The sequence below is a fragment of the Tympanuchus pallidicinctus genome, unplaced genomic scaffold, assembly GCF_026119805.1.
Source record: "Tympanuchus pallidicinctus isolate F22 unplaced genomic scaffold, pur_lepc_1.0 scaffold44, whole genome shotgun sequence".
NCBI classification, from domain to species: Eukaryota; Metazoa; Chordata; class Aves; order Galliformes; family Phasianidae; genus Tympanuchus; species Tympanuchus pallidicinctus.
In genome coordinates, this window is record NW_026294763.1 from 525,225 (window position 1) to 552,167 (window position 26,943).

The 26,943-nt window shown below is 39.9% G+C and overlaps 2 protein-coding genes across 7 annotated transcripts in view; one reads left to right on the top strand and one right to left on the bottom strand.

The window, feature by feature from the left end:
• LOC128090180 (cytosolic purine 5'-nucleotidase-like) overlaps positions 1-26,943 on the bottom strand; it is a 587,975-nt gene that overhangs the window by 310,560 nt on the left and 250,472 nt on the right. The window lies entirely within an intron of this gene.
• The window catches only part of LRRTM4 (leucine rich repeat transmembrane neuronal 4), a 422,410-nt gene continuing 407,608 nt past the window's right edge, over positions 12,142-26,943 (top strand). For 5 of the 6 annotated variants that reach the window (XM_052702295.1, XM_052702301.1, XM_052702302.1 and 2 more), the window contains exons 1-2: positions 12,142-12,594; positions 22,936-23,004. The gene's annotated coding sequence lies outside the window, so the exon portion shown is untranslated. The remainder of the gene's footprint in view (positions 12,595-22,935; positions 23,005-26,943) is intronic. The other variant, XM_052702298.1, reaches the window with a different exon arrangement.

Here is a 26,943-nt window from a genome sequence, read left to right on the forward strand (position 1 = left end):
TAAAAAGCAGAACTTAAGGGTAATGAAAACACTTGGTTGAATCTTTCTGATGTCCACGTCAGCAGGACTCACCAAAATGTAAAGCAGTACGTGGCAACAACACATGCAATCTTGTGTTGCAGAGATACGACTGACTGCTAATCAGACAAGAGTTGTCTGTGTATTCCACCCCCTGTAAGTGAAAATATTTCTGCTCAGCACCTATGCCCTAGGGCAGGCATCCAAATGATATGCAAGTGGGCAACATGACAATTAGTGAGCTATTCTAGGCAGGTAATACATGCTGAGCATGATAAAATTGAATCCACCTCTCAGAGTCTGTGTGGGTCTTTTGAATTACTTTTTCCTTGAGGTAGTATTTGAGTTTTAAGGTACCTACCAAATGAACTAAAAATTTCTTTATACTTTTAACAAAACTATTAAGAAATGTGATGAGGCAAAAGGCAGAATGTGTTAAATCAAAGGTTGAGGTTTAGAGGTTCTTCTTCATTTTGTTTTACTTCCCCCATAACACTGTGTCTTGGGTTCAGTCTCAGCATGTGATTCATGAGCTATGCTGCTACAACTGGGAACAGCATCCTCTTTTAAGAAATAACATCTATGCAAATTCTTTTACGTTATCTTTTGGCGTTTGTTGCAGCAAAAAGGGCTATGCAAAGTGACCAGTAACTGAACCGACCTTACATTTGACAGAAACCCATTTCAAATTAGTATTGAATCACATTTCTTCGTATAATACAGACTAAACCTGAAAGAAGTTCATTTAGTTTTTGTTTCATTTTGTTTCTTAGTTCTGGAATCTTCAGTAAGAACAAAAGGTGCTATTTCATACAAACCTAAGGAATTTCTTGCAAGTCTTCATCTGTATATGCTTCTACTATTTTAACAATGACATAATGCATAGTATTATGTTGCATAATATGGAGATAGGATGTTATGTGGGATAATCCCAAGCTTTGTTCTTACTTTCAGATGCAATATTCCAGGGGTTTGAAAGTAAGCGAAATATTTTTGATTTAAATATTAAGTAAATAATTTTGGATACATTTCACTGGTATTCCAGAGATCTTGACTGTCTCCTCACTTGTTCTTGTCATTTTGATTAGAGTGAACTTGGTGCAGGATGCTGCTGTTTGGATACAGCAACACCTTGTGCTTTAGACTATCTCTATAGTGAATTATTTAAAATTGATGGCCCTTTGCAGACTAACAGCAGTGCTGTGACCTCTGGTATTTGGAGCTATCGGTAATAATAATAATTTGGGAGACACTCTGTGGTCCTCAATGAAAGTGAATGTGTAATTAGATATTTGAATTAATTATGTTGCGCTTGAGCTAACAGAGATGCCAAAAGGCTAAAATTCCCCAGGGACTCATGACAAGTTGGTGGCAGAGCTTAGAATAAAACACAAATATATTTCCCTCTCTGCCTTTCCTTTGCCACAAGGCAAAACTCGTAATTGCTCTTATTTTATTTTATTTCTTAAGGAGGGGCCATATGTTCCAAAATACAGGCTAGGCAAAATGCCAAGCATGGAAGGAAGAACAGCTTTGCATCACTAGTGTTTGCTTTACGTTGTCCCCAGTGTTTTTCTGTCTGCTTCCCACAGACTGGGAGGGATGCTCATCAATGGAAAATGCACTGTGTGGTCAAAGAGCTGAACAGTCTACATAGAGCTCTATTTGTGAATTCTGCACCGAAGGTAAGTAATATTAACACACTTCTATAAATCAATTTAATTTATGTAATCGAGGTGACAAATTAGGGGAAACAACCTAGTGACAAACTATTGTAATTATAGAAAATCATCCAGTGAACTAATTGAGGTAACAATCTATCAACAAAATTTATGCATTTAAACACCCTGCTACATGCAGTAATTACACATGGGAAAGCTGGTAAATGCTGTCTTCTTCTATACAAGAGGAAAAATGAGGGGAAGTCTGAACCTTTCAACGCTCACTTTTGGGATGTTACACAAAGGGAAGTTTGTGCCATGCTGCTGTTGCTGCTTAATGCAGCCAGTTTTAGGCAGAGACCCTTTGCTTTGAACGCTGGGTGAGGTCTCAGATCTCCTAGTGAACTCCTTGGAAGATACTTTTTGTGTTTGTCACAATTAGTGACATGAGTTTTAATAGCTGATAAAGGTATCTTTTGTTAATATACAGTGTTTGCCCCAGTGCGTGCTTGCAATATTAATTTCTGAGCAGTGATGATTATAGTTAACTGATCAGTTTTAAAAATTAATTATTATCAATGATTACAGTTATTGATCATTTTCAGTAAGTAAGATATTTACTTGCATTTGTGCCAACTTCTTGTGCTCACACCTCACAGAGGAAAAATGAGTGGGAACAGAGGTAGCTCTGCTTAGCTACAGTTATCTTTGATGTAATAATTGCATCTATAATTCCATTTAATACTGCGCAAATGCAGTAAATAGGACAAAGTGCAAGCACAACTTCTCTTCTGTGAATATCCCAACCTTCTGACACAGCCCTGATAACTGGAATGCCACAAATTAAGCTTTCACCCTTATGCTTGTGCCCTTCTCTATAACTAGACCCACCGAGTTCATTAAGCCTATTTGCACAATAAACAGCATTAGTAATTTGAATAAGGGTAAAAAAATGGATGGAAGAACACCGCTACTTTACTTTGAAACTACAATACATTCCTCCATGGGAATGCTAGGGGAGAAAATAACGTTCAACACTAATAGTGCTCCATGTAAATGCTTTGTAGGATGCTGACGGTATAAACAGAAGAGAGGTGGAAAATGCTTGTGGGAACTTGTTCAGGTTCCTAGCAGCTAGATTTTTTATTATCTTTACAACACACACCGAGACAGTATCAAAGATAATGCCAAGACACAGTCGCCATGATAAAGCATTTAGACACGTGTTCTTTGCTTGAAAAAGAGTACGGAAGAGAGAAGAGATTATGAACTTCAAAGAGCTGCCTTTAAGCTAGGAATATTTATACTCCAGCTGTCAGAAAACCGTTCTTCCCTTGTTAACACAAGAGCAATCTTGACTTGAGCCAAGTGTCTAAATGAAAGCTCTAGTGATAGCCAGTCTTGAAACTTTGCTTTGAGTCCTGGCAATTAGACTGCTGGGATGGTACTGATGTCAAACATCATTAGTGAATAATTGTATGTATGCGTGCAACAGTTGTTTCAGCTGTGGCTTTGCTCTCTAGGTACATATGCAAAAGCTACAAACACTAGCAGGTTGGTTTTAAAGACTTCACAGAAGCTAAAGTGAACTGAGACAGTTCATTCCTCAGATGTTTTACATTCTCCTTCAGGAAATTGCCATTAAATGAAGGAAAAGCTGACAAATTGATGGCTAGGATAGAAGACACCACGCTCTTTTTTTTTTTTTTTTTTTTTTTTCACTGAGAGCATTTAGGAGGAACCTAACTATTAGTGTTTAAAGGAGGGCTGAAAAGTTGGCGGAGGCTCTAGAGAGCAAGATGTGAGGAGCAGCTGAGGTCCCATGGTTTGTTTGGCCCACAGAAGAGACGGCTGAGAGGAGGCCTCATGGTGGCCTGCAGATCCTTACAGAGGGGACAGCATGGAGCTGTGTTAGGAGTGGGTTAGGCTCTGAAAGTAATGCCTACTATTTTATTATGTTGGTCCACGATGTCAGTGGTGGCTGCTGGCAGTACAACAGTAGGGCTTGAACCTCCTGCCAATATTCCATTATGTCTTGGTGCTGTGAGACAGATGGCAGCAGAGAGGCAGTCTGACAAAATCTGACCTGGAAATGTGTATGATGTTAAGGTCTGGAACTGAATTCTTCCACACAGAAAATATGGCACTCACTGACATTCATTCATGCTTGCTGAATGTTTGTGGAGACCAAAGAATGGATGTGAGCACAGTGAGGCCGTGGGTGGTTTGTTTCAGCAGTGGTGACAGTGGGTCACCTTTGCTGGTGCAGATTTGTATGAACACAGCATGAGGCCGTGTTCATTGCTGGTGAAAATGCACAGCAAATGGTGGTGGCTGAATTGGAAAAAAACGTAGCATTTTGTAGCTGAGAATTTTCTCTATCAAACAGTGATACTGTGCTCTGTCTTGGATGTAGTTTCCATGGAAATAAGTAAGATGCATTACTTTTGGAGCAATGTATGTATGTTTCTAACTGAGGGAGAGGTAACTGGGCAGTATAAAACCAGGGATCAGATGAGCAGTATGGGGATAGCTCTGTCCTTAGCTCATGTCTTTGAATTTCTTCTTTTACCAGTTTTGCATGCCTGGATTATAACACTTGAGAACACCATTCTGGAGGTTTATAGCTTAATGTGTCTTGCTGTATGGTTTGGTGAGAAGCAGGTTAAAAGCTTTCAAAATATGGTCTAATAAGCAGCTTCTCTCATGGCATCAAAGCTACAGCACTGGGTTTTGTGGGGAGGGGATGATGGCAATCTGGGGTAGAGATTAATTGTAATCATTGAGTGTCCAACTGAATGTGCAGTATTGCTAGAAGGTCTCTGTTCAAGGGAGGGTTTTTCCTGTAATTCTGTAAACAATTGTGGAAAGCAAAGCTCTTCAAAAAAGAATCCCCCAGGTGCTGAAAATGAAAGAAAAGCAGAGATCATTGTTCCATTACTTCAATGAAAGCAGAATTAGGACACTGACCAACAACACTTCTAGAAAGTATTGTATTTAAGACTACTGAGCTAATTTTACTGACCTTATTCAGCATGTTATTACATAACTAGATCTACTTAAATCAGTAAAGCGTATGGATGTTTAAAACTTCTTCATCTTGAACCTTTCACATCATAATTCTCTTTGCCCTCGTATTTAGTATTTGTGCAGTTGTCATGAAAATATATTGGACCATTTGGGTGATTCTCTACTATATCGTTCTCGTATTCTGCAGCACAATTTGGCTCACTCTCCTCTTTGTGGTAAGATTCATGTTTGGAAACTTTTTGTGGTCTATGTGTTTTTTACCTTTGCAGTTTTGATATGTATCTGCAGAGAGAAAAAGGCAATGTTTAGCCATTCAGTGAAAGCTAAATCTTATTTCTGTAAGAATTATGCAAACACATTTAACTTGTTTACTGAACAAACACCTATTCACAAAGCTCTAAGTTATACCACTGACTTCTACTGCAGTGTAAAGTGGAAATGAACACAGGGATAGAAATGAGAGAATAAAACAGGAAGGTTGATAAAAGTGCCATTTCTCCCCCTTAAGAACAGAGCTGTTTTACACTTGGCCACAAACCCCTTCTTTCTTGGTAATATATATTTAGAATGATTTAAGAATACTGAAGCATTTTAGAAGCATATTGCAGCATTTCTGTAGCTGAGCTCTTTTTGTATGGCTTAGAATAAATGAAGTACTATCTTAGGTATTGTCCTCCATTACTGTACTATCTGAGCAACCCTTAATCTTTTAATGTACTTTGACAACACCTCTGTGACTTAAGGAAGTTCTATTCTCCTTTTCAGAAGGGAATAACTAAGGAACAAAGAGGTTCAAATGGGGATTTTCTTTTTATGCTCTCTGCCTTGATTTGAGTGAGAACTGTTTTCTGTCTCCTCTGTTTATATCTAAGTTTGATAGTGGTGCAGCAGTAATTGGGTCAATGTCTGAATTGCTTAAAAAAATGATTTGGGGAAGTCAATGATTAATGGATGTCTTGAATCAACACAATGAAAGTGGAATCCTTTTTTAAATTATTTCTTATTATTACCTGAAAACTAAGGGGTAAGTAAAGGGAAAAATATCTATCACAAATATTTGAGCTTGAAATATAGATATTTGAAAGATATACTATAGGCTGTTAGGATGGTAAGTAGGATTCCTGTAGCAATATGAATTCATCCGTTCTGCAAAAGGTAATTGCAGCCTGAACTGCTATGGAGAGGAACCAACTGCAACTGTGGGGGGATTGTATGACATACTGCTTGGGATACCTTACTAACACCTTTTGTTTCAAAATCTGAAATCATTTAAAGTGATTTCTCTAAATATGATAGAGGAAATGGAAAATCTTTTTGAAGTAGAGCCATGTATCACATTGGGTCATCGTTCTACTGGGATTGAACTGGCATTGTTTATGAAAAAAAACCATTCACATTCGTTTAGGTCCTAGGCATAGTAATCTGTGAATATTTACAGTTTACTGAGGTTTGTTAGGCTATTGAATAGAATTGAATCTCTATTAATTGGTTGCTCTCTAGAAGCAGAAAATGCACACTTTGGGTTCTTGTCCTGCATACATACTCACAAAGCTGCTAGGATATCACCATCCCTTTCTTCTCCCCCAGTGGAGCTGACTGTTCTTCAAAATGCCTAGACAAATATATTAATTTCTGCTACCTTTGTCATATAAGTTGACTGTACGTTCCCAATGGAGACCTGATTTCAAATGTGATTTCTTACTGCTAATAAACTGCACAAGCGGCTTATGATTTTCATTATATATGGTTTGAACTCTGTAATATTTTTGACCCAGAAACAAGAAAGCTTGAAGCAATGCCTGAAGTCTTAGCAGAGCGTATTACTTCAGAGTCCCAGGAAGATAATTTTTTTTCCCAGATCAGCAGATGCTTGTAGGTTTTGGTAGATATTATCAATTATGTCTCCAAAAATGAATTATGAGTTGTGAAAGGAGCAGTATACATATATTCTTAAGTCTTTGGGGACTCAGCTGCATGGTCCCAGAGCAGTTTTTGAAAGGTGGAGGCTATAAGAATCAGATGAGTCTTATTGCTTGCACTAGCAGCGCTGATGTGGAGTGCGTGTTGCAGGTATTCATTGGTGTACTCAATATATTAACTGCAAATGTTTTATCAGTGTGTTTTGTCTTTAGAAAGAATTCATCAAAATACAAATTCGCAAGGGAAATCACTCTTATCTGAGAAAGAAAAAGTCTGCTTCTCTCCAATAAGAAGAAATATTTCCTAAATATAGCACAGACAATATCCCTTCAGTACTGTTCTGAGTTTTCCTGTAAGTGTCCAGGGAATGTGGAGAAGAGTTAAGAGTCCATACCGTAGGTTTCTATTGCTATCTGTGTGAAGGGTTCGCTTTGAGGTGTTGATCAAGTCAGTTCACTTGGGTTTACTTTCGTATTTAGTTAGTGGAAAGGAGAGTAAACCATTCTGTTTGTGCCTGAGAAAATGAAAAAGGCTAATGATGTCAGTTCTTTTTTGTGGATATAGGAGATTATCTTCAGTATCATCTGTTCATTTTGTCAGATTTGCAGCCCTTTCCCAGTGCTGAAATCCAGCCTTCTGCACTACAGCCTATGTAAAATGAATTCAGTTCACTTAGGCTGTATTTTTAGGACACCTGATGGCTCTTGATGCTTTTCTTTGGACTTTTTCAGTTTGTATGCATCTTTTTTGTTGTTGTTGTTGTCTGTTTTGTCTACAATAAATGCAGACTGCAGACAAATTCTTACCACTGTTGGATAGAGAAGCATCTTCTGTCTTGACATGAATGAGCTTTAAAGAGAAAGTCACTGGTCTTTGACACTTGGGACACCAAGTGAATTAGTGTTTCTAAGAGCTTTTTTTCTTTTCAATAATTTGGCTTAATGCAGCTATGAAAGTTGTTTTTTCCATTTCTATACTTGCAGTGCAGCGGATAAGCAGAGTGGAAACATCCTTCTGAACACATTGGTAGAAATTAAACTTAGGTTGTTTGAACGGGGTCATTTACAACATGCTTTTGAGTAGCACAAGGCACAGTATGAATCTGTTTTTAAACTAACGGAATTGAAGAAAACTTCAGTTTTAGCAGCAAAAGGTGATTTTTATGAGGATTTATTTCATATTTCTAACACTTCCCATACTGTTCAGTAGTGCAGATCGTCTTGGCACTCTGCAGTTCCGTTAAAGGTACATACAGTTTTTGGGGTAGTGCAATGTGTGGGGTAGTATGATGCAATTAAAACCTTGGATATAGAAGGGTAAATGTGAAGATCTGTTTCTGGATATCAAAAGAAAGAATGTGCTAAGTCAAAACCTGTTCAGCGGTTTCCTGTGCTTTTTGCTGTATATACCAATTAGATCAAACAGAGCTGCATAATATCATGACTAAGCAAGCAGCATATTTAGTGCTTCAGAGAGCTTTCTACATAAAGGTTTTTGTAGGCTATTCATGGTCTATAGTACAATTACCTCCCAAGGAGAAAACAGAAGAGGGTGAAAGAAAAAAATTGTTCAAGATAGACTGCATGCCTAATCCGAGTGCAGCAAATCCAATGCATACATATTTGATAAGAGTAATTAAGCACTCTGGGATCTGTTTAGGCCCATTTTATCTACAATACAAAGCAGTTTACTGTAAAACCTGATCTAAGAGTTGTCTTACTTGTAAGCATCACCATCTTTTCTTTGGCTCATGCAACATACAACAAGCCACGTGTTCTGAACATGAGCGAAACAAAGAAAAATAAAGTTTGATATCAAATTTTCAATGTTGAGCTATTTGAGTGGGTGTGAGGATATTTTCAATAGAAAACCACATTTTTGAGATGGGAAGTCAAGTCTTTAAGAAAAAGTTCACAATTTGTTTTTAAAATTATGTTATTTTGGCTGAAAAAAAACCCTACAACAACTTAGATTTGCATATGATGCTCTGATTTCAATCACTTCTTATCTTCTTTCATTGATGAGTGTTGCAGAGTGCATTTTTGATACTTCTGTGTCCAGAAAGTTTCATAATACATTTTACCTAAAATAAGACGGAAAAGAAAGAAAACCAAACCATCTTTCTTTGAGAAAATTCAACATATTCTGGTTGGGTTGGTTGCAACTGTACTTTGCAGGGTACCTCAAGTTTGAGAGCGGCTGAGAATTCTCAATGTTGAAGACTGAGCTTAGAAAGTAGTTTGAAATGCATAGCAGCCACCATATCAAACCCCAGTAATGTGAGCATGGCTATTAATACTCTTTGAAACATTTTCAATACATTTTCAAAAAGTCAAACGTCAGAAAATATATGTATATATCACGCAGTGAATAACGAGCAGCACTAACAAACTACTTTGCCAAAGCTTCTGTATGCAGCTCTTGAGTTGAAGTTGCTTGGAAAGCTTGGAGACACATTTTTAAAAAGCTATACTGGGTAGGGAAGTATTACAAAGCTTTTAAGCTCTAGGAGTTCATAAGTTTGTCCCTTGAATCTTTATTCTGGCAGCAGCCATTTACAACTGTCTTCTTTAGCCACAGGAAAGCCCATCTCTTGAACTGAAGAGGTAGGTGAAATGTATTCCCTCTAAAGGCAACATCTGTGTTTCCCTGTGAATCACCAGCCAGAAAGGGTGCTGTATATGCTAATCAGCCTAGCTGCGTTAATGGTGAGGAATGATAATTACTTTCAGGTGGGAGTAGGTGTTGTTTGACACCTAGGGAAATAAAACAGAAGCCATCAATTATTGTAGGCATCTCCAAAGATATGCTGATATGAATTATCTTTGTTTCTGTTTAGCTGCTTGCCTGAGTTTTGATTTACAATAAAATCAAATAAAACAATAAACATCAGTAAAGTCTTCTGTTAATCAGAATTAAATGATAATAAGAGCTTGGAAGTCAGTGCACAGTGTTGCTACTGATTGGAAAGAAGATACTGTATGTTGGAGTAATTGCAGTAAATGGCCAAAAAGGAAAAAAAAAAAGATTTTCAGCCACAAAGCTCCACACTTCGAACTTGTTTCTATCTCTGTCTGCTAATTGCTTTATTAATTTATTTATTTGCATTCTGTTGAAGCCTGATGTTTACCACCTAGGTAAGCACTTCTTTGTGCTGGGCATAGAGAAAATAATCCTCTTTCCTGAAAGACATCCTAAACCTCTGTGCCTCATTTGTGTAGTTAATAGAACCTTTTGTGTATCACTGCAATTACAGGTACAGCTTTTTCCAGCCCATCTCAGTTTTCATTTGAAATCGGCCCAGGCCACACACTGGGTTAATGGTGGATCCAAATTATCCCTGATGTCTTGTCTCTCTAGAGCTTTTTTTTTTTTAAAAAAAAAAAAAAGGCAACCCTTTCAGCAGTGTTTGGGCACAGGCATTTTTTTGCCTGAATTTAAGGAGAGGAATGTGCCTTCAGTACAGGATTCTTGGCTTAAGGTAAAAAAATATTCACACGTTAACATTCTTCAGTAAGTAACAAAGTTTTCTCATGGATTATAGATTTCTGCTCCGTTTTACTAGTTCCACATTGCTGAAGTCTTTGATGTTGGAGTGAAACCATAATGTTCATGCTGAATATTATACATCCCTCCAGAATTCTGAGATAAAGACGACTTACCAGGTGCTAGAAACTGATAAAGTTGATTTATTTTATAACTTTGTGTGGACACACCTGAATAGAAGATGGCTGGATTGAAAAAACAAACTGCTTTGCGTGGTGCAGTGCGAAGGGTCTGAGCAAGACCTTGTCCTGGTAACACAATGCTCTGTGAATGTTCTTCTGTGTTTCAATTTGAGTTTTAAGAATTGGTTTCAACAGTTTGTAAGCCACTGTTTGACCACCAGAGTTTTGTACTTACCAAAGATGGTAAGACTTAATTCCTGGTGGTGGTGAGTTTTGCTCAAGCAAATGCTTGCTGGATGCTGTATAGGGATACATTCTGGCAGCGTGAAGGTATAGATATTTTAGATTGGGTACTAAAAAGAGCCATGATTGTGCTTTTTACCTTCAGCTGCCTGACAGACCATCCTGAGGCTGCCAGCTCCTGAATGTATCCTGGTAATGTAATGTTCAATGTCTGGTGCTTGAACAACATCAGTTATGTTTGTATGGCTTTGTGGCATGTGGATAGACAGTAAGTCAATGGTGGGACTTGGGTAGGAGAAATATTATGCTTTTTCACCACTGTGATTCAGAATCCTCTGCATGCCAAGTAATAGATGGGAATATAAAATATTGAATCTGCTCATCTTTTATGGCCTTGACAATAATAAAAGATCCCCTCTGTGTAAAGTTAGAGTGTTGAAATATATATTCAATATCTCCCATAAATTAGTGAGTGGGTTTTTGTAGATGTTGAATTCCAGTTTGAAAAAAGTAGGGAGGAAAAAAAGGAATTCATTTTGAACTTAAAAATTTATTCATCCAAGTAAATGTTACATCCACATATGCTTATGTAACTCGGATCAATAATGTAGCTAGTCTATTTCTAATATCAAAATGATAGAGTGAACACTTCTGAAGAATTGAAATGCTATTGATTTACGCAGTCAGTACAATTAAAATAAAGTAATTCAAACTCCTTAGGGTCTGTTGGTGCTGTTTCAAATGTGCCTCCTCTTGGGTGACAAGAAATGAAAGAATAATTATGATTATGGATGTGATAGTCTGTGCACTTGTGTGCTGCTAAAAATCGGCTAAAACTTTTTGTTTTGAAACTGAATTGTTGAAATTGATAAAATGGTTGTGAGAGTTGCATTAGATTCCAGCAGAGATGGAGTCGCAAAGCAAATCATTACTTGCTTTTAGAAATGGGAAAATTTAGTACGGTTTATTTTGAATATTGGTAGCGGCCAAGACTTGAATGCAAGATTGTGCAGCCTCCCAACTTGTGCTGGGAACTGTAGCCTCAGATTCTGCGTTTTCTTTTACTCCACAACAATACTGGGTGACTTAATGGAAGCCATTTCCCAAACCTGTTCAGAAAGAAAGTAAACACCACGTAGCAGCTGCAGAGATACTGGTCTTGTGTTGGAGAAGGAATGAATCTACTTTAATAAGAGCATTTGATGAATTAAGATCTTTCCAGAATGAGTGCCTGACTTATGAAATACTTTGTTCCTCAAGATTTTGGAACTATGCAGTCTTCCCATTTTGGGTGTTTCTTAAATTATTTCATTGTAAGAGGAGCTCTTTCAGGAGAATTTATTTTATTCTTAGCATTTGAAAATTATTTGATCTTAATTTGAAACTTACCTTGAAATATGAAGTAAAATAAGCTCCTGAATGAGATGTCCTTGGAAATAAAAATCATTTACGCAGAAGCTTGCAAACATGATGCCCTTGCTTGCAAGTTGTGCAGGAAGCTTGCAACTCCTTTCCACTTGGTCTATTTTCACCAAATAAGCTTTTAGTTACAAAGGTCTATAGACAACTTGAACTTATGAACTTTGGACTTACCGTGCTCATGTAAGCCTAACAGGTCACATACAAGGGGGAATGCATATTAGGTGGATTGGGAAGTCTGTAACCTCTAACTTCTTCGGCCAGTTATGAAAGGAGAAGGGAGAACACATCAGGAAGAATAAAAAAGAGGCTGTGATTTCAGATGGATTGAGGGAAAATGTCTCCAGTTGAATCTCCCTTTGTTTGAATAAAGGGAGCTCTCTTTTGCCTCTTTTTGGGATTGTATGGATCTGTTGAGTTCCAGCCTGAATCACTGATTGCACAGCTGGGGAAAGGTCCTGGTCAGCCCTGTGAGCACAAGGCAAGGCAATTCAGCTGCGTGCCTGCAAGGGGCGGAGCCTGGCTGCACCTCTCCTAGACCCCATTTGAGGGCTGACTGCCAACACGAGGGGATCTCTCGTTGAAAATTCCTGCTCTGTGGAGCTTCTACAGTGAGCCTAGATCCTCGGACAGAGGTAAGTACTTCTTTCTTTTGTAGCATTTCCCATTGCGCTCGGCCCTCGGTTGTTACAGGGATTAAGAAAATTTAGTAATTGACTCAGAGGGTAGCAATGTACTGGAACAGGTTGCCTAAGGAGGTTGTGGATGCCCCATTCCTGGAGGCATTCAAGGCCAGGCTGGATGTGGCTCTAGGGTTGGTGACCCTGCACATGGCAGGGAGGTTAAACTAGATGATTGTGGTGGTCCTTTTCAACCTAAGCCATTCTATGAGTAAGCCTATTTGAGTAAAATTACCCAACCAGGTAGCAATAGAGAAAGGTAAGTTATCTTTTCCAAGTATTAAGAGCAATGAGATATATAGCACGAAAATGAGACTCCTTTGATAATAGAGCAGACACGTTTTCATCAAGCTTGGGTGTAGAAACAAAATACTTGAGCCACTGGCTGATTGGTTGAAATTAAATAAGAGCTAATAGTGCGTGGCACGGTACCTTTTGTATGGTAAAATGTAAAGTTTTACAACTACAGATCTGTGACTGTAGGGAGAAAAATAAAGGATTTGGGGGAGAGCTGTTTATATCCTCTTAGCACTCTGCTAATCCATCCAGTTCCCCTCACCTGCCTAACCATTCATCTTTCTCTTTATCTCAAGGGCACTTAAGCTTTTGTTGTGATCCATATGGATAGCTGCAACTCCTAAATTATCATTTGCACTAGAAGAACTAGAGAAATCCATCAGTCTGCCAGGTCCTTACCTTCAGGCCTGAACCTGGGTTTTTTTTTTCAATGAACTGGAACTTTATTAATAATGCTCCGTTGCTCGCTCTGCATGTTAAGGTATCAGTAGGAAAAACAATTGTGTTTGTAAGATACGGAGACTTAAAAACCGAATGACAGGCAGGTTTTTTGGAAGTGGACATCACTGCTTTACTATGAAAAATGTTCATAGGTTATAGAAAAGTAATTCAGGTTCAGATGTAATCTGTGAAGGGCCTATTAGTTTTGTGATTGCTGGGCCTATGGTAGGATTACACAGCGAAGCAGAGAGGCTGTATTTGTCAAAAATGACAGAACTTTTTTCGGAAATCCATACTGTGGGAGCTATACGGGAGTCAACCTAGTTTTCCATTAGTAGAGAAACAGATTTATTAAGCTTTCAAGGAAGCTCAATAAATATTTTATCTTATGTTACAAGATAGGGTTGGGAAAGGTAGGCCAATAGGCCAAACTGAATAAGGGCAGAAACAACATTTTCCTTTGTACTGAATGACAAAAGCTTTCTAAGCAAGCATGCGGATGCTTTGTCAGAGAATACCAGCACTTTGTGAGGTTAATTGGCAGCACTTATCGAAGACCCAAAAGTGAAGTAAAAAAGCTGAAGTTCAGAGGGCTTTGCTTGTGAGCAGGGGGAGATTCTTCAGTCACTTCGCAATGTGTGAACACAAAACTGAGTCACTTCGCAATGTCCTGCAACGTGAACACAGAACTGAGCAAATATGGCCCATGCAGCCACAGAGATAAGGCACTGAGCAGAGTGAAAGACAGACTTAAGTGAGCAAAGAAAGAGCAAGGGGAAGCTTGGTAGCTGGGTGGGTTGTCGTGTGACTGGGGAGGGCAAAGAGCCGCCTGGAAGGTTTGAGGGAGATGGTTTTCATTTCCTTTTATTCAACAGGCACTTATCCTGTAGTCTGAATTACATCCCGGAGGGCAAAGTTGGAAGTTGTTTCAGAAACTAAATAGAAAATCACTCAGCCATTATCAGCTGCTTCTCTCGGCTGTGTGAGTGTTTGAGGACATGGAGGGCATCATGGAGAGGGCAGGGACGTGGCACTGGGGCCTGCATTCTGTTAAGGTTTTTTGTGCATAGGGTATTTTTTTTGTTGTAACTCTTTTATTGCTTTTTTTTTTTTTTTCCCCCTCCACCGATGTTTCAAAATCTTTTTACTAAGTCCCTTGCCTCGTATTTGTTTTTGTATTTGTTTTTGTCTGTTTGTTTTTCACACTGGACTTCAGAATCTTTGGTTGATGCCTCACAATAATAATTTCAGATTCCTGGAGAGACTGAAATACAGCAAATTTTGTTGAAAGATGGCTTCAAGGATCACAAAGTGATCCTTGAAGTAATCAACTCATAATTTCATGGAGTGAGTGTGTGCAGGCTAAAATCGCTATCTGGATTGCAAAGACCATTAATAAAATGTTGGACATGGAGAGGCAAAACAAAGAGCAGATTCACGCCTTCAGGCTTGAGGGTGTCAGAGGAATTGTTGGAGATCCTCAGCCTGGAGGTTGCTGAGCTTGCCTGTAGGCTTTTCATCACTCTCGAGTTCTGGTAGGAGCATGGAGTGAAGTTTTTCGGGGAAGAAGTGGAGATTTCTAATGTTTGCAATTTAAACTGGGGAGATTTTGAATAGGAATAGTATGGCAAGAGTTGAAAATAATGAAATTTCTGATGGGTGAAAGCCATCTGAGTTTTGGTGTTTTAGAATCTTAGAATTCTTTTCTTTAGGGGCTAAGGATTAAAAGTGGATTTATTGGAAACCTGTGCTGGTTGGTGGTTTGATTCAGCACAAATCATCCCGGGGCAAAAGTGAGAAGTTCATAGTACTTAACTCCTGCTTTAATCTTTATAACGCCCAGCAGTGAACTGTGACTGCACTATCTTCCTAGAGAAAAAAACAGGGTTGGGCCGAACTGACTCAGTAAATAATCCTTTTCACTGGGAAAAAGTTCTTTTGAGGTGGAAAGTGACATACGCAGTCTGACTTGTGTGGTGTTGTTTGGCTGAAGTTTTGTCGTCCCCTCTTTATCCTCTTACTACCCAGATAACAGAAAACTTTGTGCATGTATGTGTATATAAGCTTTTTTCCTCTCCTGAGAATAGCAGTAGTTATTTGGTGAAGAATGCGTGATGAATGTGCGTGATGAATGTACATAATGCTCTACCACAAACGGTGGTTGGTATACAGAATCATAGATAATCCGGTTATGCAGTAACGTGAACATTTCCAAACATATTATTAAATCTGTAGGTACAGAAAATGTAAAGGCAGAAGGTGAAAGACAGGCAGAAGAAGGAACCACCAGTCAAAGTGTCTCAAATAGCTTCTTGGAGCTTAATGAGCAAACACCAACTTGTATGCAGAGCCAGCCAAATGTATCTCATCACTTAATTCAGACCTAAGCTGACACCATGCAGACCTGAGACAGGATAAATTCTGCCCTGCAGGGTGACCTTCATATCTTTCACTTGAATTAAACTGCAGAAACTTGATTACCTGTTTTGCAGAAAAGTTAACTCTTCTTATGTTGCTGTTAAATGAAATAAAATTTTGCATTAATGCCTTTGCTAGAAAAGTCAAAACACATGAAACTGTTTACACAGGGTCTGCACACTGTTTGTCAGTTATGTCTCTATGGATAGCAAGGTTATTAAACATTGTCTTCTGGCTTAAAGAATGCTATGAAATTAAAACACAAACAGAAAGCACGCACACACTGTGCACATCTGATAGACTACAAAATGCAGTCAGGCTTGCTTTTAGCCTTGGAGAAAAAATTTGGTTTACTAAATAGTAGATTAAAGATACTGCATTGGTTGATTTTTATCTCTGTAACATCCAGTTTAGCTGATAAAGAGCTGATGAGAATTCTGTAAGCCTATTTGTTTTCTTCAGAAATACACTAATTTGTAAAGCAGCTTCTGTAATGTTCCTTTTCAAACGTTTTAGCAGTCATAAAGAGCACAGAAAAAGAAGTTGAGCTATCCTGTTGCATTGTTATTCCTCCAGCAAAAGGCCAGCAATTGCCATGTGTTCAGTTCTAGGATCTTGAAATGGGTTCTGATCACTGAAACCCTACTGGCATTGCTGTAAATTCAGCATGAAGTGTGTAATTTTCCTGTTTTTTAAAATCTCCAAGTAGCTTGATGGATAGCAGAGCTTACAAAGGGTAACTATAATCTCAAATTCAAAAATAGCTTCAGAGGATACCCAAATGGGTGCTGAGATGTTTGGAAAGAGGAAATGACAGTGTTGCTTATAGACGACAACAGTCTGGGAAACTTACAATGAATTATTTCAAATTATTATCTCAAGTTTAGATATGAAAATTTCCAGTGCCATTTACTTCCTTTATCAAGACTGTCATGTTTGGCTTCGCTTGTTGTTTCATTGAATAGTTGAAGGTGCATGGAAATAACTTGTGATGAGTTTAGAGAACTATGTGAAATCAGCAGACGTTTGTATAAGCAGTTCTGTTTTCCTCATTGTGTCATTACTGCCACGTGATGGATGAGTAGCTGAGATAGGAGGAAATTAGTGGTGGCTTTGGATAGAAAGGGTAACATCTGATGATGAACTTCTGTTGAAAGGCATTGAGATTTCTTCACCAAGTCTCATAATGCTCTTTGAATTACTGTCTATCTAAAACTATGATGCTTGAATGAAAGCTTTCTCCCAAAGTTTGTTAGTGTGGACTGAGAGTGGATGTTCATTCTGCTTTACAGAATCACAGAATGGCCAGGTTGGAAGGGACCTCAAGGATCATGAATCTCTGACCCCTTGCCACATGCAGGGCCACCAACCTCCCCATTTAATACCAGCCCAGGCTGCCCAGGGCCCCATCCAACCTGGCCTTGAACATCTCCAGGGATGGGGCATCCACAGCCTCTCTGGGCAGCTGTTCCAACACCTCACTACTTACATAGCAAAGAACTTCCCCCTGACATCTGACCTAAACCTTCCCTCCCTCAACTTCAAACCATTTCCCCTTGTCCTGCTGTTATCTGCCCTTTCCGAGAGTTGACTCCCCTCCTGTTTGCAGGCTCCCTTTAGGTACTGAAAGGCTGCAATGAGGTCATCCCGCAGCCTTCTTTTCTCCAAGCTGAACAAGCCCAGCTCCCTCAGCCTGTCTTCATAGGGGAGGTGCTCCAGCCCCCTGATCATCTTTGTGGCTCCTCTGGACCCTCTGCAACAGCTCCCTGTCTTTCTTGTCCTGGGGGCTCCAGCCCTGGACGCAGTGCTGCAGATGGGGCCTCACAAGAGCAGAGTAGAGGGGTACAATCACTTCCCTGTCCCTGCTGGCCACTCCTCCTCTGATGGAGCCCAGGATACTGTTTGCTTTTCTAGCTGCAGGAGCACCCTGCTGGCTCATGTTCAGATTTTCATCCATCAGGACCCCCAGGTCCTCCTCTGCCAGGCTACTCTCAAGCACTGCTCCTTCCATTCTGTATGGATGCCTGGGATTCCTCTGGCCCAAGTGCAAAACCTTGTACTTTGCCATGTTGAACCTCATTAGGTTCACCCAAGCCCACCTTTCAAATTTCAAGTCTGTTGAGGTCCCTTTGCATGGCATCCCTTCCTTCTGCTGTGTAAACTGCACCACTCAGCTTAGTGTCATCAGCAAACTTGCTGAGAGCACACTCAATTCCATCGTTGTTTAGCATACAATGTGTGGAGTTATCTTTATTTTTTAATGCTACTTGCATTGCTCTGGATTCTTTTAAATGGAGAACACAGAGAGCCAAACAAAGCCTAATGGATGTCAGTTAGAAATGAAATTAAATACAAATAGAAATATGGTTTCTTAAATTAACAAAGGACTAAATAGCTCCACGAGGACATGCTTAGTAAAATGTTTCAGTTTCGTTTCTTGTTTATCCTGTACAAACTGACCACCCTGCATTACAGAAAGCAGTTGGCTTCTGTAGCCAGATGTGCTTTTGTAAAAGAGCTGTTCTTAATTTTCTGTCAATTATGCAGGTGACTGAATCTGTTGTTTGTAATTTGGTATCTGGGCGACTACAGAATAGTAATAATTTGGGTTAGATGTCTGCCTGTTCGAATGAGAGTTAATGCCTTAACCTGAGGAAATTGGCCACATGGAGGATTTTGCTTGGAGTTCCGTGTTTGGCCTTACATATGTTTCTGAAAGCTAATATTGAGCTTTGTGGTGGAATTCTGAGCGAGCTGACCTTTGCTCACATATACTGAAGAAAACAGGATGGGATGCTGAGCTCTTATCCGTATCTTTTAAGTTAGTGCTTATTTTATTTTTGTTATTCTTGGAAGACAAGCCTGTTTGCTACCAGTTTTCTTCTCTGTGTTGCAATATTTAGATTGTAGAAAGCTAATTGCTACTGCAGCATAAGTTTGAAGTAGTAAAGTAACAGGACTGTGCTGTGAGTGCCTGTGCATCTTTCCCATAGAGCTCCTCACATTAAAGGTTCCATGCATCCCAGAATGCTGCTGATGTGTTTGAGGTGGCAGTGCTGTGGGTTGGCTGGATGGTGTGAAGCAAAGTGTGCGTGATAAATCACACTGTGGGCTGTTCTTGAGATGGAAATTCAGAATTGCAAGCCCTTTGCTGTGCAGGTTGTCTTTGTGTGTAAACAAATTGCTATGCAAAGGCAGCCATATATGAGCAAGAGCTTGTGTGGTCTTCTTGGAATGAATAATTACAACCCTTTGACCAAGCTTGTGCTAGGTATGCTTACATAGCACCCATGTAGTTGCTGCTTTAACTGATTGGTAAAAGAATATTCAGAGCCTTGAAAATTTGAGCTCTTCGCATGCGTTTGATTGATAGTCCTCTTATCAAGTGCTGTGCTGGTACATAGGGCATACAGCGTGCACAGTATTGCACACATTTTCTAATTGAATGACTCTTCTGAGTGAAGAAAATCCATATTCTCTGCTCCAAACATTGTAGACCAAAAGTCGAATAAACAGTAAAAAAAAAAAATGGAGTAACCAGGGATTAGCAGACACTGCATTATGTTGATTACCCACATTGTCTTCGGCTTAATAAATTCCATTTTGCTTTAAGTCAGTTCAATTGTGTGTGAAAATAGAGAAAGTGGAAAATGAGACTGAACAAGGGGGTTAAATGATAATGTGCTATTCCAGAAGCAATTAAAAAAAAAAAAAAAATGCCTTGAGGAAAAGAGGGGAAAAAAAGAAGTTTTTGAAGTATAAAATAAAATGCGTAATTTTATTTTAATATGGGAAGCTAAAATAGTCTGTCCAATCCTCATCATTAAACCCATCCGCAAGCAGTTGAAAAACTGCATTTTAATGCATCTTGTGGCACTTGTTTTATGGCAATGTTGACACTGGTTATTGAGTAGACCCTAAAAATAAGCACACAGAGTAACAGCGATTCTACATCCAGTTTTTGTATCCCATTCGCTAAAGCTAGGTCAAGACTTCAGAGCTGTGCTGTGGTTCCATACGTGACATGGCAGGTCCTGTTGCAGAATTAGGACCTTCAATTTCTTGTCATAAGTGGAAAAGGGAAAATTTTGGGAGAAAACTTTGCAACGTGGCTCTAAATGCATAGAACGCTTTTGTCTCTTTTATAGTTAGAAATTGATTCCTGGAGCTCCTGAGCATCCAGAATTCCAACTGGAGCCAACAAGAGTTGGAAGTTCTCAGAAATCTTGGGAATTGAACTGCTAATTAAGGAAGTACTGTCATCTAGTGGTTAAAGATGACTGGGAAATAAGGACTTGGAGATTAGATTTATTACCTACTTGCTGTTTGATGAATGAGCTTGAAAATCTCAATTTCCCATTTCTGTAGAGATGGCAGGAAGGAGAGGAGGAGGAGAAGAGGCAGGCCCAAGAGACTTCCCAATTCTGAGAATGCTTAAGTCTGAGACTGGAGAATGTACGTGCCACCAGAACTCTTTGTACAGCGGCGATTGAAGCCGTCCTGTTTTAAGAAACCCAGGGAAGATGCCTCCGGTGGATTTGTGTTTAAATGTGACCAAAACATTTAATAACTTGGTGATTATATATCCCATGGGTGCCAAATCCAGGCAGAGAAAAGAATTTGCTTGCTGGGATAATGGGAAAGAGAAATTTATTTATAAATATATACACCAGTGGATGACTTAAAAGCATTGATAGTGATTCAGTAGTAGTCTTCATTGTTGATGATCTCTTATGTCAGCAGTTTGTGGACTTGCAGCTGTACCTTTTGATTCCATCAACTATAATTAGTATTATTTTCTGCTCATCTTGGCAGCGCACAAGCTCATAGAGTCCTAATGCTGAATCCCAGAAAGCTTGAATGTGTTGCACTTGAAAATGCTGTGTTTCTCCTGTGCAGGATTTTCTGTTCTGCAGAGGTAAACGTGCAGCACCAGAGCATGCGGGGATTCCTTCTGGCTTTTTGGATGCCTGATGTTGAGTAGGAAAATTCTGCCCCGTGGGGCAGCTGGAGATGGAGGATGGCGGGATGAAGCAGCAGGGCATCGTGCGTAGTTGGGAGTTACCAACAATTTATCTCCCAAAACTTTGAAGGTTTCCACTGAGCGATAATGGCATAGCTAAACCTGTCTGCTGACGGAGTGAATTTGTGTGAGATGCTCTCCAGCTATTGCAGAACTCCAGTCTGAAATGACATGAGGTAGTAGGTCTTGTTGGTTTGCTTGTTGGGTTTGACTCTCGTGGCCACTGTGGTACTGGTGTGTATTGCCCTCAGTTGTCAGAGGCGAGGCTTGTCTTCACCTGCATATGCGATTTTTCAGGCTAATAGAGACAGATTTTCCATGCAAGCACAGTCACCCTGGATCTAAATAGAGGACTGCTTCAGGGCTTCTCTCACATTGCTTAGTGTGCTCTTATGGCCAGGAGCACGTAGAAATTTGAGGGGGGAGCATGTGTTCCTCATTCCTCATTCTCTTGCTTGGTGGTAGCTTTATGTAACTGCCTGACACTCCCTTTAAAATGCAGGGCAGACATTTTCACGTTTGATGTCAGGCTGGAAGAGCCAGCCCCTCTGAGCAGAGTTCTCACCACTGTGGCATGGAGAACCCTGGTCTCAGTTGCAGCATGAGGCAGAGGAGCTCAGCAGCATTTTGGGATCTGTACCCTGTGCAATGCAGCTGAACAAGAGGAGCAACGTAAAAGGCAGCAGACTGCAAAGCTGTTAGCATTCTGCCTGCACATAACTAAAGCACAGTCCTAGATCTACTATTATAATTCTCTGTTAATTACATAGTGTTGATTGTATAACTACTTAGCAGTTCCTCCTCTTTTAATGAGCACAGCTGTTTTCTGTCCAGCTTCAATAGGGAAAATTTCCCATCTCTAATTTAAAAGTAATACTGTCAGAACTCCAGAGGGCTCCTGGGCTCGCGCTGCTTAATATGTTTTAATGCTCATGGTGCCTACAGACTTCCTCCAGCCTGGAGAGCACTTAGGGCTATTCCCCTCATCCTACTAAATGAATCTTTTTAACTAATGAACTCTATTAATAGAGTTAAAAACCTGATGAAGCCCTCACCGTGTTGTGAGGAAAACCTTTTTATTGAGGTAGACTGACACAAGCTGTCATGTACCTATGCTAATTTGGATCAGTGCACTACATTCAGTTTTCTTCTGACTTAGCACTTTTTAGAGGGTTAGAGAGCAGTTAGTTTTCCTCTGAAAAGTGGTATGAGCATGTTTGTTTGCACTGAGGGAGCTGTGAGTTACCAGTTTTCAGGAGATGCAGGTGTTAACGTCTGGAGAGCACAGAGATTGATGTGCTGGAGCATGAAAGGAAAATAATGGGCAAATGGCAGCAATATGCTGGACCAGAACCTTCAGGTCATTGCTTGCCTCCCTAGGTTCATGGCAAGCAAAACTGTGTAGGTGACAATAACAGCTCAAAGCACGCGATGGGAGCCTGTTCCAGCTCTGCTTGATGCAGTAGCTAAACAAATGTTTTGAGTACGGACAGTTTTTTTCTCTTTGGAAAACATGTTTTTGTCAGAATTTAAACATTTCCCAGGAGGATGTGGGCTTAGATAAAGTTTCAGGTGGAGGTATTGTCAAAACAAATCACTCTGGCTTTGCAGCTTGCTTTTCACCAATTCAAATGTATTTCACTAACGTTTTTAGCACTTCTAATTTTTCAGATATATCATAATGTGCTGACATGTTTTGACACAGTGATTGTGTCCTGAACAGAATGCACAAGAGTGTTCAAATGGAAAGAAGACTTCTAGTCTGTAGGGAAATGTGGATGTGTGATGTGGAGCAAGGATGTGAAGGAGCCAGATCAGGAAAGGTATAGCAAGAATCAAGCTTGATATCCCAGCTCTTCTACCTGAATGGAGGCCCAGTATTTATGCTTGAGAGTTCCCCATTCTAATCCCTGTCGAGATCTAGACCTTGCTCAGGCTGTTAGTGTGATTGCAGATGATATCAATAGTTCAATAAATGATAAATACTTGAGCAAACGAGTACGTGTTCTGCGGGGCTTCAAGTTGATTGTAACCCCCTCCAATAACTGCTGTTGATGTGCCTTTGAAGCACTACTCTCATCTGTAACAGCCATTAATTATTTATTCTCTCTTTATAGGAGTTGACCTTACTATAAATTGAGATTGTCTGATCTGCTATTGAAGGTGAAGACTGCGTTCCTAGAAAGGTGATGATTTATGTAGTAGATGCTCTTCTTATGCCTTATTATAACTACTGTGTGGATAAATATATCTCTTTAGTTCAAGTGTCCTTTTGTTTCCCTAGCATGCTTGATTGTAAACATACATCAAGTTGTTTCCCTCAGGGGGCTCTGTTCAGATGCATCTTGAGTTGCATTATGGTAATAACGTTCAATCCTTGCATTAATAATTATAACAAATGCTTCCTGTTCAGAAAAGTATCGTATTTCTCTGTTTTCCTTGCTATTATGAAGCGCTGTGCTGTTGCTGTGTATTTTATGCTGACAGTGCAGGTCACTCGTGTGTATTTTCCTTTTCTACATTATGTGTGACTCTGGACAGTAACATCATAATAGGTGTAGCAGAGTTAGGGGCAGCCAATCCATTCAGTACATAGATCTGGCAGTGTACCAAGTCTGAATTTGGGTCACCATGACTCGTACAACAGAACTGAATTTGAGGTAGTATGCAGTATTTGCACTAACTGATGCTCAGACAGACAGGGCTTTCCGTGTTTCAGTTTGTTGATCACCCTGGGAGCTGGTCAAGAAAACGGGGTAGAAGACAGCTGTTCTTTCTCTTGAATGAAATGAGGGTGTTGAACTGCTGGGGACAATCTTACCCTTGTGAACAGTGGAAGGGATGGGTAAGGGTTAGGGTTAGAAGATAGCCTCAGATGAAATCTCTTGTTAGCTTAGAAAGCCAGAGGCTTTGTTAAAAGCTGTGACCTCTTAAGCTTTGAAGACTGCTGTGGAAAGGGAAGATCCTTTGGTCTTTTTGTCCTTTCTCTGACCCTATCTTTCCCTCTTTCCTTCAAAGCAGCAGTTTTTCTTTGTGCTTCCCCCCCCTTCTCAGCCCTGCAGACTCTCCAGGGAGCTGTTGCAGAGCTGAACTTGGCACAAATAGCCAGCAAGTTGTCTTGAGCTCAATGTCTATACAAATATCCAGGATAAACCACTCTAATATTTCAAATGATTTCCTAATATACAGCATGTGCTATGGCAGGAGTCCAAGGAAGGAGTTTTTCCTGGTGAAAACCACCTTCTCTTTTTATTACATGATTATAAGCCTTTTCTTTTTAAAGCTGTGATGTGGAAAGAAGCAGTATTTCTGTTGATGGAAAATTCTGACACCCTGCTTTCGGCCTTAACCACCAATTCTGTTTTTGTGCTGTGGAATTACAACAGATTTTCTTGAGTGCAATGCTAGGGAATCTAGCCCTGCCATTTTACAGCTATACTGCTGTAAATCAGTGTAAAGAATATCGTCGTTGGGTTGAACTTGACCACAGTGAACTCGCATGTCAAACAGGTGGCTTTACAGAGCAGGCTTTGGTTATGTTACCCTGCTGTATCCCAACCAACATGAAGTTCTTGTGTTCCCCAAGACAGATTTCCGGCTTTCACATCACATTCTTTTTTGTTTCAGCTCACAATGAGAATATAATTCTTCTGGAACAGAAATGCGATTTATTAAGGAAGCTGTTCCAGTGTGTGACAGCCTCTCAGCAAAAAAGCTTTGCCTTATGATTTTTTTTCCTTGTCTTTAAATAGAATTTCCCATGTTTCGCTATCTGTCACTGTGTAGCACAGAAGCATGGCTGCATCTTCCGTGGTCCTTTCCATCACTTACTCATTCATATGGGTGAGATTTCCCCTTCCCTATCCTGAGGCTAAACAATTTCAGTTCTCTCAGCCTCTGCTTGTAAGCATTTATTTTTCTTACGTGAAAGACTTCTTTTTTTTTAGGGTGGGTTATAATTCTGCAATGAGAATGATTTGCCCGAACTGGAAGAACTGCCTACTTTTTAAAAACTCATGCAGGGAGCTGGGAACACTGACGCTAAGTGTGTTTGAAGCCTGGTGACAGCCACCTTCACGTCTGACTCAATAGCTGTTTGACTTGGCAGAGTCTTTGCTTTGACTCCCTTTGGCTTCTGGAAGCACTGAAAAAATGTTTATCGTTTTGTGCATGTAACTAGATGAGTCACTTTGTAAAGATATGTACTGAGGCAGTCCTGAAAGGCAGTCATAATATGCTTTTCCTTTTTTGTTTTTGAACTTTGGCATAGAATTCAGTGTTGGGTTTGAGTTTTATCTTCTGTCTAGATCTTCCTAAGGCTGTGATGACCTCAGAGGTGTTGATTCCAACTCTCACCTGCTCTTAGTTCTTCTGAGTCCAAATGCTGACTGTGGGATGCCCTGTTTACCATCAGAATTCATGGAGGCAGTGGAAGTTGTGACAGCTCTGGATTTGCTTTCAGTGTGGGATACTTGTGCTTCATTCATTGGCAGGTACTTAACAAATATATGAGTGTGTATATGAGTGTGTATATGACATACTTTTAATTTTCTGAATGCTTAGGGAGGAAAAATGATAACAGGATAATGTCCTTTCCATTAATGCCAATGTGAGTTTGAACAACTTGTACTGCAGTCAGTGAAGTTTGGAGCATATGCTTGGGAGAATTCAATCTGAAATCATAATTCTACCAGCAAATTTCACAGGATGCACTGTTTCCAAAAGCTCCAGTATCTCAACCCAACCCTGAAGAATGTCTGTACTGTGCACGTTCCCCAGCTGGAACTGGGACCCCTGTATAGCAGTAGGTGCTGTGCATGTACTCAGACATTGTCCTGTGAAACCTGAAGGGATGAGATGAGAGTAGAAGTTTAGCTATCTGCATGCGATTCTGGTTAGAGGCAGGAACGGAAACCAGATCTTCTGATGCGTGTTTAAGTGATAAGCCACACAGTCTTGCCTAGAAGGGATATAACTTGGACATTTGTGGACTAAGTTGGGGTTTGGAATAGGCTTGAAATGAAGTAATGGTGACAGGTTTTTTGCTGGAGTGTCTACAGGGGGAGTGAGACATATTGTGCTTAAGGGATGCATAGAGATATGATTCCTTTTGAAAGGATGTGTGATCACATCGGGGAGGTGGCAGGAGGGAGATTTTAGCGCTTGGTATGCAGCCATCCTAATCCTAGAAGATCACTTCCTTAGAATTTTTTAATCCCTGCATTTAGTGAACAGGACATTTAAAAAAAGAAAAGCTGAACAATGAATTGTGCTGGAACATGTATGATCTTCAGTGGAATCAGAAGGTGAAACTGTCCTTCAAAAAAGAGGTTCTGAGATGGGCAGACCTTGTGGTCTGGACCCAAAGTTTGGAGATTGTGGTGATAGAACTTGTGTTTTCTTTGGTAATCTTGAGTGATCCTGGCCCTTGCCAAGAATCAGCTCTACTTCTAACTGCCCTTGTGAGCTTTCGGAGGGTTTTATAAGGACTCCTTGAAGATCTTGAATTACTTCTGAAGTCTCTTCTTCCTGGCAGAGTGAAGAAATGATTGTTTTGGTCCAATGTGAAAAGAAGGCAAACTTCAACCCAACTCTGAAAAATGCCCGAAAATGTCCTAGAATTCATATGGTTACTCTGTGCTGCAGACTACCTAGTTTCTAGTTTGCAAACTCATGCTTTGCTGTGCTACTTGACATCCAGGAGCTGATAGGCACAGGTTGTTTGCTGTGTTGCTTGGTTGTGGAGGTCTCATGGCATGGCAAGAGCATGGATGCCTTGCTTCCTCAGTTTATATTGGAGAGCATGTTCTGAGCCCCAGCATTGCCCAAATGAGCAAAATGAAGAAAGGCTGGCTGCAAATAGAAACAATGCATCTCCCCTGTTTCCTGAGCATTAGTGTTTCTCATCCGTTCAATTTAACAAGGGCAATCACCCTGCCAGTCTAATTATCTCTGTCGGACTCAAAGTGCACATAAAGCAGACCTCTGTTTTTTAACAGGAGGTGAGTACCCCGGTGCCTTTTAGTCTGTTGTGATGCACATTTCATTGGAGGAAAACATTTAGAGGCTGCCTTTAATACCACAGGCAGATTCCGATGTACAGCAAAGGGCTATTTTTTTTATTA